Source organism: Leptopilina boulardi, unplaced genomic scaffold (genome assembly GCF_019393585.1).
Source record: "Leptopilina boulardi isolate dan_hultmark-lab unplaced genomic scaffold, ZJU_Lbou_2.1 LbouV2_316, whole genome shotgun sequence".
Lineage (NCBI taxonomy): Eukaryota > Metazoa > Arthropoda > Insecta > Hymenoptera > Figitidae > Leptopilina > Leptopilina boulardi.
Genome location: NW_026137881.1, coordinates 796190 through 810615, shown reverse-complemented (window position 1 = coordinate 810615; position 14426 = coordinate 796190). Strand labels below are relative to the sequence as shown.

General features: G+C 29.9%; 1 protein-coding gene across 3 annotated transcripts in view; it reads left to right on the top strand.

Annotated features, from left to right (window-relative positions):
* LOC127283956 (zinc finger protein basonuclin-1-like) overlaps window positions 1–14426 on the top strand; it is a 528269-nt gene that overhangs the window by 160659 nt on the left and 353184 nt on the right. The window lies entirely within an intron of this gene.

Sequence of the window (14426 nt, the reverse complement as noted above, 5' to 3'; positions counted from 1 at the left end):
TTATTTAAAAAAAAAATAAATTTTCTTTTAATTAAATTAATATATTTATTATTTTAATTAAATTATTTCAATTTTTTTTGTATATGATAAAATATTATGTAAATTAGGTTAATTTATTAAAATTCCCTAATCCCTAGTATTTGTCATTATTATTTTGTATTCGCGAGTGAGTCAATTCTATATATATTGTATATATATATATATATATATATATATATATATATATATATATATATACAACGTTTTGAATTAAAACGCACTTCTGTTGCGTATACCTACTCTCAACGATAAATGTCAATTACTTACTCACAAATTAATTGCCTCTTGTATATATAGAAAAAAAAATCCACGCTCTATAATATTTACGAAATTCCAAATTTTATCGTGCTAATATGATTATGTTTATAAAATATGAAATTTACTCATTAATCTTGCTTTGTCGAGGAATTTACGACATATTCATATATATATATATATAGGGATAAAATAGAATTGCGCTCTTGAATAATAATGGCAACGACCTTATTTTTCCAAAGAGGAATTTATATATGGTGTAATCAGTGAAGGAAGCGTACGATAAATTTTTTAATTTTAAAATTATTATTTATTTAAAAAATATTTTTACTGACGATAATTTTGTTAGAATAAGGAAATTTTTTGTTTAGTAAATTCTGCTTTCTAAATTTGAATTAGTGTGATATTTAATTAATAAAATAGTGTAATTTAGCCACTGAATTCACCTTAGTAAGATTTCCATTTTAGGATGATGGAGGCCTTAACATAACCTTAAAACTAGAGGTGTGCAATAACTCGAATTTTACATGGACTCGAAATTCGAACCGAACCAAGTCCAGGTTAATTCTTATGGAGAGAATCAAATTTTTGACATTTGCACAGCTCTACTTAAAACTGAAAATAGTATTTATTTAACAAAAGATTTTAATTCAACATAATTTAAAAAAAATTTTTTCTTTCATATTTTTCGTCACATGTCCGCCATTTATCTCTCACCTGAGTTGCAAAAGTTTCTCCGCAAGAGCGCTAGTATCGCTTACTAAACACGACGCCAAATAGAATTTAAAAATATCCATAAAAATTTTTCGAATGTACCCACAGAGTACACAGAAAATTAAAAGGCATTAAAATAAGCTGCAACGCTTATTTTAATGCCTTTTAATTTTCTGTGTACCTCCTTATAAAACTTTGTGATAAGATATTTTTTGACCCATTTTATTTTATAACCATTGAATTCCTTGCAAAAAAAAACTAATTTTGTTTAATTTTTTACTATAGTTGAAAATTTAAGTATACCCTCCCATTAATATTTTTTTTAATTTTCTGCCTTTTTTCAACTTTCAAAAATAGAGCACTGTCATTTTTTCAACGATATAATAATTTTATTTTTCGAACAATAATTATAATCGGCGTTTTTCTCTTTCGCGTGCGAACAGCAAAAGATATAATATATATGTGCGAACCTTGCACATCACTATCGAAATGGAATTTCTCGATCGACAAAGTAACGCCTTCTTCTCACACTTGGCTACTATATATACCGACAAAGCATCTATCTCTCTTACTCTTTTTTCGTCACTTTCAAACTTATTACATGAATGTATCGATTCATTTCAAGGTGTGTAATGGCGTGTGTATTTACATGGTTCCAAAAGCAGCACTCATTCGCACGTAATTGAGATGCTTCAAGATCGAAACGAAAAAGGAAGCTATACAACATCCAGCAAGAGAGCTCGATATCAAAAGACTTATATATATATATACTGATGATGATGCGGACCAGGACGCGAGGACAATGAGATGGATCCATTTGGAGTCTTGATTGCGCCATCGTTGATCCACATTCTGCATCATCGTGTATGGCGTGCGTATATATTGAGGTGAATTTAGTGAAAGAATAAAAAAAAAAGAAGAAGAAGAAAAAAAACACATTGAGGATATTGCTTTATGGGACGTGAGATGAGCTTGACGACATGGGAATTTTCTTTGGGTGAGATAAATAACCGCGAGAGAGAAAGCATTGTACGACTTCAACATGACTAGAAGAATTCAAGTGTTGCTCCAATAACACTTTCCGTTTTGCTCATCTCATTCGGCTTTTATTTCGTCAAGAGTCATCTTCCTTTGTTGTTTCTTGGTTTATTTCTTCGTCAATGCAAATTTTCTGTTCGGGTTATTATGTACTTTTGTATATAGTCCTTCTTTTGTTTCCTTAAAAAAAAAAAAAAAATTACTACGTTATATATTGTAAAAATATACAAAAAAAAATAATTGTTAGGGTTAGTAAAAATTAAGTTGACTCAAAAAATTCTTATTAGCAATATAGAACTATAGCAATTTGCTGACATTGGAAAAAATTGTATGCAAAAATTTTATAATAAGGTGTTTTTCCTCCTAACGTTGAAATAAGTGACCCACATGAAATCAGTGCGCATGAGCATGGAACATTGAACAATTAATAATTAATTAGCCCATACTGATAAAAATTTTATAATAAGGTGTTTTTCCTAACGCAAAAATAAGTGCTCAAATATTACACGCAAAACAGTCTACGCACCTAGATCAGCGATATGGTTTACTAAAACAGTGAAAGTTTCCGCTACTCTATAGAGAAATATATCGCTGTTCCAGGTGAAGATATTTTTGCCTTTTTTTTTTGTCAATACTACTGTTACATAAAAATTGTATAATAAAGTGTTTTTCCTAACGCAAAAATAAGTATACCAACAGTCAGAAATTGTTCCATCAACAATTGCTAAATTAATAAATAACTGGTACCAAAAACCAATATCTTCAGGTAGACTTATCAATTACTTCTCAAATCATCCAATTCAACAAAAAATCAACATTGTATACAATCTCGTTGACAGAGCGATTCTTCTTTCTCACCATTCGTTTCGTAAAGACAACTATTATCAAAAGTAGAAACAATTTTGATAAATAACGATTATCCCCCTCCTTTTTTATAAAAAAAAATATTAAAATCCGTTTAAACAAAATTAGATTTAAAAATAAAGACTCGAATTCCAAAAAAAAAACACGATCCCTGGTTTATAAACAAATTCCTAAAATTTGTTAACCGTTTAACAATTCTGATTTTGCTAAGTTGTCAAAAATTATTAAACCACATAATATTCATTCCATTCGGATTGTTAATAAAAATCTAAAATCTATAACAAAACTCGGTAAAGATAAAACCGAGAAGTGCGGCAAGAAACGAATGTATTGTTTACAAATTTAATTGCAAGAGTTGCCCTGCAAATTACATTGGCCAAGCAAAACGTTTATTGAACTCTCTAAATTTGAATTAGCTAAAATTTCACTGTTTGAATCAGCGAATAAAGTTTTCACTGCAAATCAGCGGATACAGCTAATAAAATAGCGAAACACGAATCGGCGAACGTCGGTCATTTTCGTCGGAAGATAAATTTATTTTTAAAATAGTGTATTCCGCTGATTGAAATAGTTGTTAGTCGCTGATTCGCAGCTGCATACTTATAGCTTTTTCAATCAGCGACTATTCGCTGCCAATCAGCGGATTTTAGCTGATTCAAATTTAGAGAGTAACACACCTATCAATGAATATAAAAATAATAAAAACGATAAATCGGTGGTTTATGCACATCAACTAAATTTTGATCATGACTTCGATTGAAAGAATACCATTATACTTGATCGTGAAAAAAAATTATAAAAAACGCTCTATTTCCGAAATGATTCATATTTTAAGTAACGATTCTACAATTAATAAGAAAGAAGATATTTGTCTTCTTAATAAAACGTGTATTTCCCTCTTATTAGAAAATTAAATTCATAATAGAATCGTGAAGGTCTTTTCCTCTATACACTATTTACCTTTGAGTTCATTGACTTCCTTTTTTTTAACACGTGTGGTATTCCTCCAAAACAAATTTTAATTCAATTTTGACTTGATGTTCGCATCGAAATGACGAAAATTGTCGCGTATCTAATTTTTGTAGTGTTTTACTTTTTTGATTTTTAACGATAATTTTAAAGATGGATTCTAACATTGACTAGTTGCAATGTAATATTATTTTAAATATTCACGTATTTTTATTATTTAGTGTCAATTTATGTGTTTAATTTTGTGTATTTATTAATTTAATGTTTTGTTTAATAAATTAGCCTGAAGAAGATGGTAAACCAAACCATTGAAACGTTGCAACTTGACAAAATAACAAAAAAATCTGTTTTATCTGTTTTCTTTACCTTCCATTGATCGAATTTCACTTCTTATCAAAAAATTGCTAAAGTAGTTACTGAAGATTTGATGTTTTTCTTTTCTCTTTTACGTCATACTTATAGCGATTTGAGTACCTCTAACGTAAAAATGTTGCAATTTTCCCTTTTTTCGTTAGTTAGACCCAGAACGCATGCGCAGATCTACGTGGTCCGCCATTCGTCTCTCACCTGAGTTGCAACAGTTTCTCCGCTAGAGCGCTAGTATCGCTAACTAAGCACGACTTTGGAAAGAAAAAAAATCATCAAAATTTTTCGTATGTACCTATATATAGAATTGTGAAACTTTTTATACTATACTTCGTGAAAAAAATAGGTTTTCTACAGAAAAGTTAAAATTTTTAGCATATATATATATATCATTATGTTATTTGTATCATTTTGTTATTGAGTCGATGGTTCGCGCAAAATATTCCATCAGCAAAGAGCAAAATTAACGATCGCCTGGATCCAGGATGGCAGAGATTGTCACTATATGACGCTGAAAGGGCTGAAGGAGAGTGAGTGAGAGAGAGAGAGAGAGAGAGAGAGAGAGGTTACCAAGTATAGTCGAGTATCCACTCCAAAAGAGCCGGGTGAGCTAATTAGCGCGTTGCCTAGCAACCGGACGCTACAAGTATGTATATATGCGGGATCCTCAGAGCGCACTTTACCCGATTTCTCGCTATATATACTCTCAATAGAAGACTCTCATCTGCGCCCTTCTTTCACTCCCGGAAGAAGTTGAATCGAAATCGCGATAGAAGTATCCCTTTTCTTATATATATATATATATATATATGTTTTTTATTTATGTATAGATATATACGAACCTGAACCATTGAATTCCATACTCGTAGGATGGAATCCGGAATTCGTGTCGCCACTAGGACGATTACGAGATGGTTGCTCACCGACCCTGACGACCCGAATAGCATTCCTGCTAATTTTTTTTTTTTTTTTTTTCTTTCTTTTTTCTGTTGCAAACTTGCATTACCGTATGACCGCGATAATCCTCCATGTTCACTCGCGTGAACGATAAGCTCCCGCGCGGACATTGACTTGCTAACATCAACTCGTTCATCTCCATTCTTTAGATAAGATGAATCCGTTTGCTCATCCTTCCTCAATGTTTGTATTTCTCTATTTCCTTTTTGCAAAATTAATCATTCCTTATATGTATAAAGCTTCCATTTGTTTATTTTCGCCGAAAACTTTCTTATTTTTAAATAATGTCAGTAAAATATTTATTTTTAATTTAATTACAAAAAAAAAATTTTTATGATCGGAATAATCGATTACTTTGCTATTATCAAATAAATATTTATTAGAATCAAGTGAATTTTTTTTTAGTTTCTGTATTGCAATATTGGTCAAAAACTGAAATTTCATTTATATTATAAAAGAACTATAAAACTATTATTGAAATTTAAATAATTCGGAGAAGAACAAATTTGATTGGATCTAACATGACACTTAATAAGTATTAGATAACATTTCAAAAAAGAGAAAAAAAAAAAATTTTTGAGACAGGTTTCTAGGCGCCTCTGTCCTTTAGTTTGTCGGCATTCAAGCTGTGAAATTGCTCCGACTTATCATTCCACCTAACGAGTTTCCTAACCGTCTTCACACTTCGTTATATTCATTCTGTCTATTCTCTATATGTACCTATATATATACTCTCGTCACAATATATAAAAACACTGGCGTAGGACATTTGGATTTGTGATTTTGATGATTTTAATTTCTACTTGTATTTTTATTTTAACTTTCTATTTACTTGTTTATAATTTTTACTGTATATTTTTATTTTCACTTTCACTGATTATAATGTTCACTCTCACTTTTTACTCTCACTTTTATTTACACTATCATTTACTCTCATTTAAACTTTTAATTTTTTACCAAAAAATAGAAAATTAAAGTTTAAATGAAAGTCAAAATGGAAATCAAAAAGAATAAATTATATAATTGCATCAGTGAAGTAGAAAAATACAATGTTGCAGATCGAATCTGTGTCTTTTTAGTTTTACTAATAGATCAGCAAGATTTAGCTCAGGTTGGACATTTGAGATCAGTGGTTTTTGGACCAAAGTAGATGTGTCCCACATAAGAAATTAACTTTCAAGAAATTTTTCCATCCGAGAATCATCTGTAATTTTGTGGTCCTGGTCATTTATTTTTTGTCATTTCCCGTCTTTTTATATGCATCATTTACTTTTTTTTCATTTTTTAACGAATATATATATATATATTCATTCCGGGTTCCTGTGGTCATATATATGTATAAATAATGAGAGTCTGAACGTTTATTGAAACATTATTTTAGGTATTTTTACCATAAAGGAAGTTAAGTTTTCAGAAAATTGTTTCTTATCCAAAAAAAAAAATATATATATATGAGAAGAGTTTTAAAACATTTTGAACTGTTTATATAATTATATAGTGACGCTGCACGAGAAAAGGGACCTTTGAGGCAAAAAAAATTGTAGGTTGATAGTTTTACGTTGATTACAACTTTAATAATGTAAAATAAAAATTAGTTTTTAGTGAATATTTTGATGTATTAAAGGCAAATATCAATTAGGAGGTAATTTTGATGTATTTCCAATCCGAAAATTACAAAGATAACCTAAAATGTTTTTATTTCTAAAATCCCTTCTCTAATGGAGCGCCAACTACGGACATTGTCACAATTTTTTTAAAATAAATTTCAATTACCTTAATTGCGTGAAGGTCACACATTTATATGACTGTTTCCGTCGTCTTCGATCAATATCAAATAAATGACAATGACTATTCAAATATCTTTATAGAAATGACAAGAATGACGTAACAAATCATATGTGACCGCATACAAAAAAAAAAAAAAAAAAATTCAACACAGAAGAACATATTTCGAAATCGAAAGAAAAAATTTTTTTTTAATTAAAGAATTGACACTTGTCCTTGTTTATTTAATTTCACCTTTTGGCAACGTGAGAGAAAAATTTGCAGTGTAAAAAATATTATTCATCATCAAAGAAACTTGATACTTTCAATATTTATAATTGAATACAAAATGGTCATGTTTATTTAAAGATGTGTCCATTTTTCAAAGACTCAATATACATATATTGTATAAACAAAATCCGCTTTGCAGGTGAATATTTAAAACATTCTTTTTCTTCTTCTTCTTCTTTTTTTTCCGACTGGTATATTTATAGTAACAGTTTTAAAACTCAATTCCCCTAATTTTTTTGTTTTCAACTCCATTGTGCCCGGGGCTATGAAACCAATCGAGGTCTTTAACGATATACTGAAAACGGTTTCCAAAACGCCCTTCTCTCTCTCTCTCTTTTCAAAAGAGAGAGACAGAAATTAGAATAATCGGTGCACTCCTATAAATGGAGAGTTTAACTGCGCGCGACTCTGTTGTGGAGAGATGCAGTTTGAAATGGTTTAAACTATTTACCATAATGGACCACTATACAGTTTGAGAGGACCCTAACAATTTCAGAAGACTCTGCTCTGGCGCGGTCTAATGTCAACAGATTAGCCGTAATAGTGAAATTACACGTTCGTATCCCACACGTGGAGTCACGTCGAGTTGCCGTAATCCTCGTAATGGTCGCCTCTCTCGTCGTCATTCCCTCTTCACCCAGGGATTTTGGTAATGCTAGGGTTAGATATTATATATATATATGTATATATATATATATATATAAACTCGGAGACCCAAGAGGTCAAACGGCTTTAGATTACATGCATTATTTTTACGCTTTATTCTCCTGACATGTTATGGGCCTATAATAATCAGACGATGATCCTAATATTGTCCTATATGCGAGAGTCGCCATAACCTTTTAAAGAGAATCTCATCCTCCGCTTTTATACGTTAAGATCACATATATGTATGAAAATTGATACTTTCATTCATTAAATGAAATCACCAATATAAAAATTTTTTAAATATTTAAAAATTCAGTTTTGTTGAAAGTATCAAATTGATACTAAAATTTGTATCAATTTTTTATTTGATCCACATTTTTGGTATCAATTCGTTGCAATTTGATATATGTACTTTTAAGTTAACAGTGAATATCATTGATTATTTTTTTGCATTGCGAAAAAGGAGTCCTTTTGCGATGATTAAAATTCAGAATTGGACATTTATTTATTTTTATAATTTGATTATGTTTAATTATAACGTTTTTCGGCGAAAAGTAAACAAAGCGATCTTTCTAAATAAATTCCAATGAAGTTCAAAAAGTGAAGGAATAAGTAAAATTAAAATCAAACAGTGACAAAATTGATAAAATAATCGTCTTATTGCATGTATTAGAAAATGTTGTATAGGTTAGAAAATATTTTTTTAATTTCTTTTTAATTTAATGAATGTAATTTAATTGTACTGTCAAAATATTACGTGAATAAATTTCAAAAATATATTCGCAAAAAAATATTAAAAATATAAGAATCAAAGCAAAATAGATTTTTTATCATTGAATAATGTCTAAAGTGTTGTGATTTTCTCTTGTATTTCTGTGGTATTTTAGAGAATGGAAAATTAAGTCAAAGCTTATTTGCAGCTATTATTATAAGTAATATATTCTCTTTTCAGTCAATTTTTTTTTCTTTTTTTTATTCTAAATCTAAAATAATTATTAAATATTAGATTTGTTAATAGAAATTAATTCGTAAATTTCTGTTTTCTTTTTATTGCAGTGTTTTACTTTTAAAACTATAAATTTAAATGGTTTTAAATTTCCCGCTTCATTTGACACTCAAAACTGCTAAAGTCAAGTGTACGAGTATTTTTGTAGTTACTCAACGACTCGTATAGTGCTCTGCCTTCACTTTTACATTGCGTTTCACTGACTCCCGTGGTTAGCAGTTGTTAGCAATTCGGTTGGCAACACTGTAAAGCACGTTCATGCTCGTCAAGCAATGTCGTTAGAGAACGTGGTCATTTGTGTTTATGTTTTTATACATTTTATATAATTATACAATTTCTATATATAAATTATAAATTATTTTATAGAGTTTAAAAAAAGTGCCATTGATTTGCGGGAGTCATTAATCTCATGGGGTTTCGAAGAATATGTAGATCGTTTTGAATGTAAGTAACAATTTAAACAATAAACCTAATCTATATTTGTTTATTATTATTCGCATCATACAAAGAATAATAAGTTTAGTATAAAAATATATATCTTACTTGGTACAACAAAAAAAGTTATATTAACCTTATAATAAACATATTTTTTTGAACGTGCGAATAATATTAAAGAAATAATTGCGATTATAAGTATTTTAATTATTGAATTACCTATTTTATTAGTAAGCTTATCTAAATTTTATTAGTAAGCTTAACTAACTGATTGTTATCTGTTGCAATATGTAATTTTTATTTTATATTTTAATTAATAATAATCAGTGTAATATTTTGATGTTTAATATACCCGCTAAGAAATCGGTGTGCCATCGGCGATAATAATAAAAGCATTGAGAAAAGTTGGGGAGAGATGACGGACGACGGAATACCCCTGGGAGTTTCAAGTGGCTGATCCATTGTTGTGTGTGCTATCTCTGCTATTCTTGCTACACGTTTAATGCATAATCTATTACCGGGCTTTTAACAAAGCGAAACCACTACCAATAACGGTGAAGATGAACCTCCTTTTGGATTCTCTACTACTACTACTACTACTAGTGCCTCCTCATCATCCCGGAATTGATCTTCCGTCGTTCGCATCCTCATATTTCACAAATGTTTTGACGTCTGTTACGTAAGCATATTATATATATAGATATACATATCCGTCCGCTTCTTCAAAAGGAAGAAGCAGGGTGTCGACTACATGGGATGCAAATACCAAGCGCCCTCGAATTGTGAGATTTGGTCCACACACGGGAAGGAAATTGAGAGACAATGACATGGACAATCTAACTGAAGTTGACAGGCTTGACTAAAGGGCCGTAACATTTGAGGGATTCTATCATTGTAATTCAATGGAATGTAAACATTAGGGTGAGTATTCTATCATTCATGAAACTAAGAATCATTTTATTAATATTAGAATTTTATTTTTTATTTGGCATTTTATGTTATATTTATTTAATCTTTTATTTATATATGATGAAAATGTTATTGATTTTAAGAAAAATATTCAAATTGATGAAATGTTGAGAATTTTATAAAATATCATTCCAAAATTTATTTTGCTGATTTAAAAACAACTGACTAAATTAATTATTGTTTAATTTATTTTCAATTAATTTCAATAATTTTTAAATCATAAAATTTAGATTAGAATGACCAATGACATTGAACAATTAATAATTAATTAATTAGTTGGTCCATACTGGCGTTTTGTAGGTATACAAAAATTTTATAATAAGGTGTTTTTCCTAACGCACAAAATAAGTGACACACATGAGGTCAGCACGCATGAGCACGAAGCAATTAATCTGTTACCTATTTTATTAGTAACGTTAACTAACTAAATGTTATCTGTTACAATATTTATTGGTTGTTGGTACTAGCAAAATTAAGTTTCCCTTACTAATAAAATGTTAACGACAACTATTTACCTTTTTAGGGTTCCGTACTCGGTTCGGAACTCTATTAATATCGGTTTTTTTTTAAATCGTGTAACCCCCACCCCCCCCCCCTAGCGGCCACACGAATTTATCTGGAGAGCTGAAATTTGGTACACATATGTATTTTCGCGTGTAGATTACAGGAAAAATATAGCGAACCTGATAGGAATTGATTATCATAGCGTTGTTCATATTTGCAGTAAAATTATATTTTTACGTGAAAAATACAAGAAAAAAATGTAAACGCGATTAGAGTTGATGATCAATTTTTATCAAATTTTTGAAGGAAAATGATAAATTTAAGCAAAAAATGTATTTTTCCGCAAAAAAACGAAAAAAGTTTATCTAAAAAGTGATTCAAATTTATATATTTTGACGTATTTTTATGTGTAGATTACAAAAAAAATATAGCGAGGATAATTGGAGTTGATTTTTCTGGAGCTGTCAAGAAAAAACTAATAATTTTAGAAAAAATCATGAATTTTCTCCCAATAACGGAAAAAATTTTATCTAAAGGGCTTCAAATTTACTATTTTTACGTATTTTTATGTGTAGATTATAGAAATAATTTAATAAACATTATAAGAAGTGGAAACAGTGGATTTTTTTGCTTAAGTTTATTTCTTCAGTCGTTATAACTCTAAAATAAAATAGGGGGTTCTTTAGGTTCATTTTATAAAAATTTTGGTTTCTCGCGGAGAAGAGGAAGAATTTTGTAAAATTTAAGAAAATTGTTCCTTTTTGTATCACTTATATTATTTGAAATACAGCACATATTTAAAATTTTTTTTTTGTTTTTATACCAAAGAAGCAACAATTTTCTTAAATTTCTTTTTAAAATTTTTCCTTTTTGTATCACATATATTATTTACCATACAACACATATTTTTTAAACATTTGTTTTTATACCAAATAAGTTCGCTTCAAGTACGAAACCCTCGATTTTAGTTTTTAGTTAGTCCGATTTTTTTACTATTATAAATAGTATCACTGACTATCGAATTAGTAGTAGTATAGTTCACTAACCGAAATGGTATGTGTAACCATTTTATTATTATTCTTATTTTATTGCGTTTTTAAAGGTAATAATATAAATAATAGTAATAAATAGTAATAAATAGTAATAAATAATTATATAAAAAGTGTCGTCATCTCCCTTAAAAGAAAACTTCTTTTTTGATTTTTTTTTTTAAAACTGACTTTCTTTCTATACTGATAAACAAGCTTATTAAAAATTTTTTCTTTTATCGAAACAACTTGATTGCTTTTTAAAGCGGGGGACTAATTGTACAAAAGTGATACTTTGATAAATTTTTCGTGAATTTTTTTTTTTTTGTCAAAAAAAATATGGTGCGTATAATGAGAAAGGTAAATAGGGACGTTCAAGAAACAAAGTATAGAAGTATATATATATAAGCAGTGATTACGATATATAAACTGACAGCAAATGACTTGTCGTTGTACAACTTTATCGTTAATATGCTTCGTGTCGCTAATTTTATTGCTCATAATTACATATGCGTCTTGAGAGTCTCCCTTATATTATATATACTCTGATATGATATAATTCTTAAGACCGGATGCGTCTATATAGCAGAAAACAGGATAATTCTCCATTTTTTTTATTTTTTTTTGACCAAGACTCATTTTTCCTGACTACCTTGGCCTGATTTTGTGCGTCTCGCCTTTTAATTAGCGACATATATCTTCGCATGATTAGCGTTTTACCATTAGACATCTTATGTATGAGTGGTTTTACCATTTGTTAAACAGAGGTGAGAATTCTTGTGACGTAAAATTTCCTATTCAAAGTCTGTTTTTTCTTATAAGTAATGAATTTCTGTATACAGTTATTTTGATTTATTTAGTTTCAAGTAGTTTTTCATTTGCTGGAATTTTCGAGTGATTTTATTCACATATATATAGTGAATATAAGAAACCGGGAGTCGATGACAGGAGGGGCATTCGAGAAACAGGATGATTATGCTATCTCACCACAATGCCAAACCACACACACACACATATATATAGAGCCAAACGCGTCTTCGCGAAGTCATTCCACTAATGTCACGTCATTTCCTGTAATACGATATATGTGTGGCAAAAGTTCGAGTATCACCCTGGGGCTATCAATCTATTGGCAGGACTCCAAGGCCAATGCACTTCCCTCTGGATGCGTATATATATATATATATATAGATATATATACATATTCAAACATCATCCAAAGAGCGTCGGCGGCGGCGGGTAATTGCGCGAAAGAACTTTTTCCTTCCGCGATCGATTTACGGCGCGCGTTCTTATTTCTTCTTAAAAGGGAAAAATAGAAAATTCTCCAAATTTACTTTTTGCGTTCGAAAAACAAACTACTAAAGAAAATTAAAGGACCTTTCCAAACATAACCTTAAAATTCAAGGTCGTAGATCAAACATAACCTCAAAATTCAAGTCCTTAAGTCAAACCTATAACCTTAAAATTCAAGGACATAGGTCGAGGGACCGTTGACTTTGAGGCTATATGTCCATAACTTCAAATTCCCCTAACTAGGAAACGAAAATAACCTCAAAATTACGGATAACATTTTAATAATTCTAATACTTGTAAGCTTTTAAAAAGTTAAACGCATTAAAGTGGAAAATAATGGTTTTACATGAAAAAACCAGGAAGTGGTCCACTGATGACTACATATACTTCGATCACACGATAGAAGGGCAATATCGATTTGGATATTTTATGAAGATTTGGAATAATGGCGGGTATGATTCACATCTGCCTCATCATTTTAGCATTGAATCAAAAAGAGAGAGAGGGGGGGGAGTCATAGCTGGGGGCGCCAGGTGTGACCTCCCTGGAGTTGCGCGCGTATATATATATATATATATATGCTCTAATGACGATCCACGATCCATCCTTTTTATATGTCTGCGATCGTCCTGTCGGATATAGTTCAAGAGATTGATACACCTTGTTAAAGAGCGTCCTGATACGCGTGTTGCTCAAGTATGAAGAAGAAAAAAAAATGATGCGTCTAGCCCCGAGGGCGCGATTTTTCCCGCACCCTTCACAAAGTAGTTTACGACTGACGGGGGGCGATTAAAACACCGTCTCCCTTCACTTCCGATATATATATATACACAAACGCACCAAATGGTCGATTATATGTATCTTTTCATAATTTTTTATATCTTACATCTTATTTCTTACTTCTCACTTTCTACATGTGTTATTTGTTATTTAATTTAGTTACTTTTAATATTTACTTGATATACTCACTTCACATTACTTTCACTTCACATCACTTTCAATTTACATTACTTTCACTTCACACCACTTTTACTTCACTTTATACTTACTTTATACTTTAATTCGCACTTGATAGTGTCTTTATTTTCACATCACTATATCACTTCACGACATTCTTATTTTATTTTGAATTCCATTAATTTCACTTCATTTTCAATTAACATTAACTATATTTTAACTTCAATTGATATTCACTTCATTTTATTTTCACATCATTTTTAATTCACTTTCATTATGTTTTGTTTTAATTTTCCCATTATGTTTACTGCACTGTCATTTTGTAT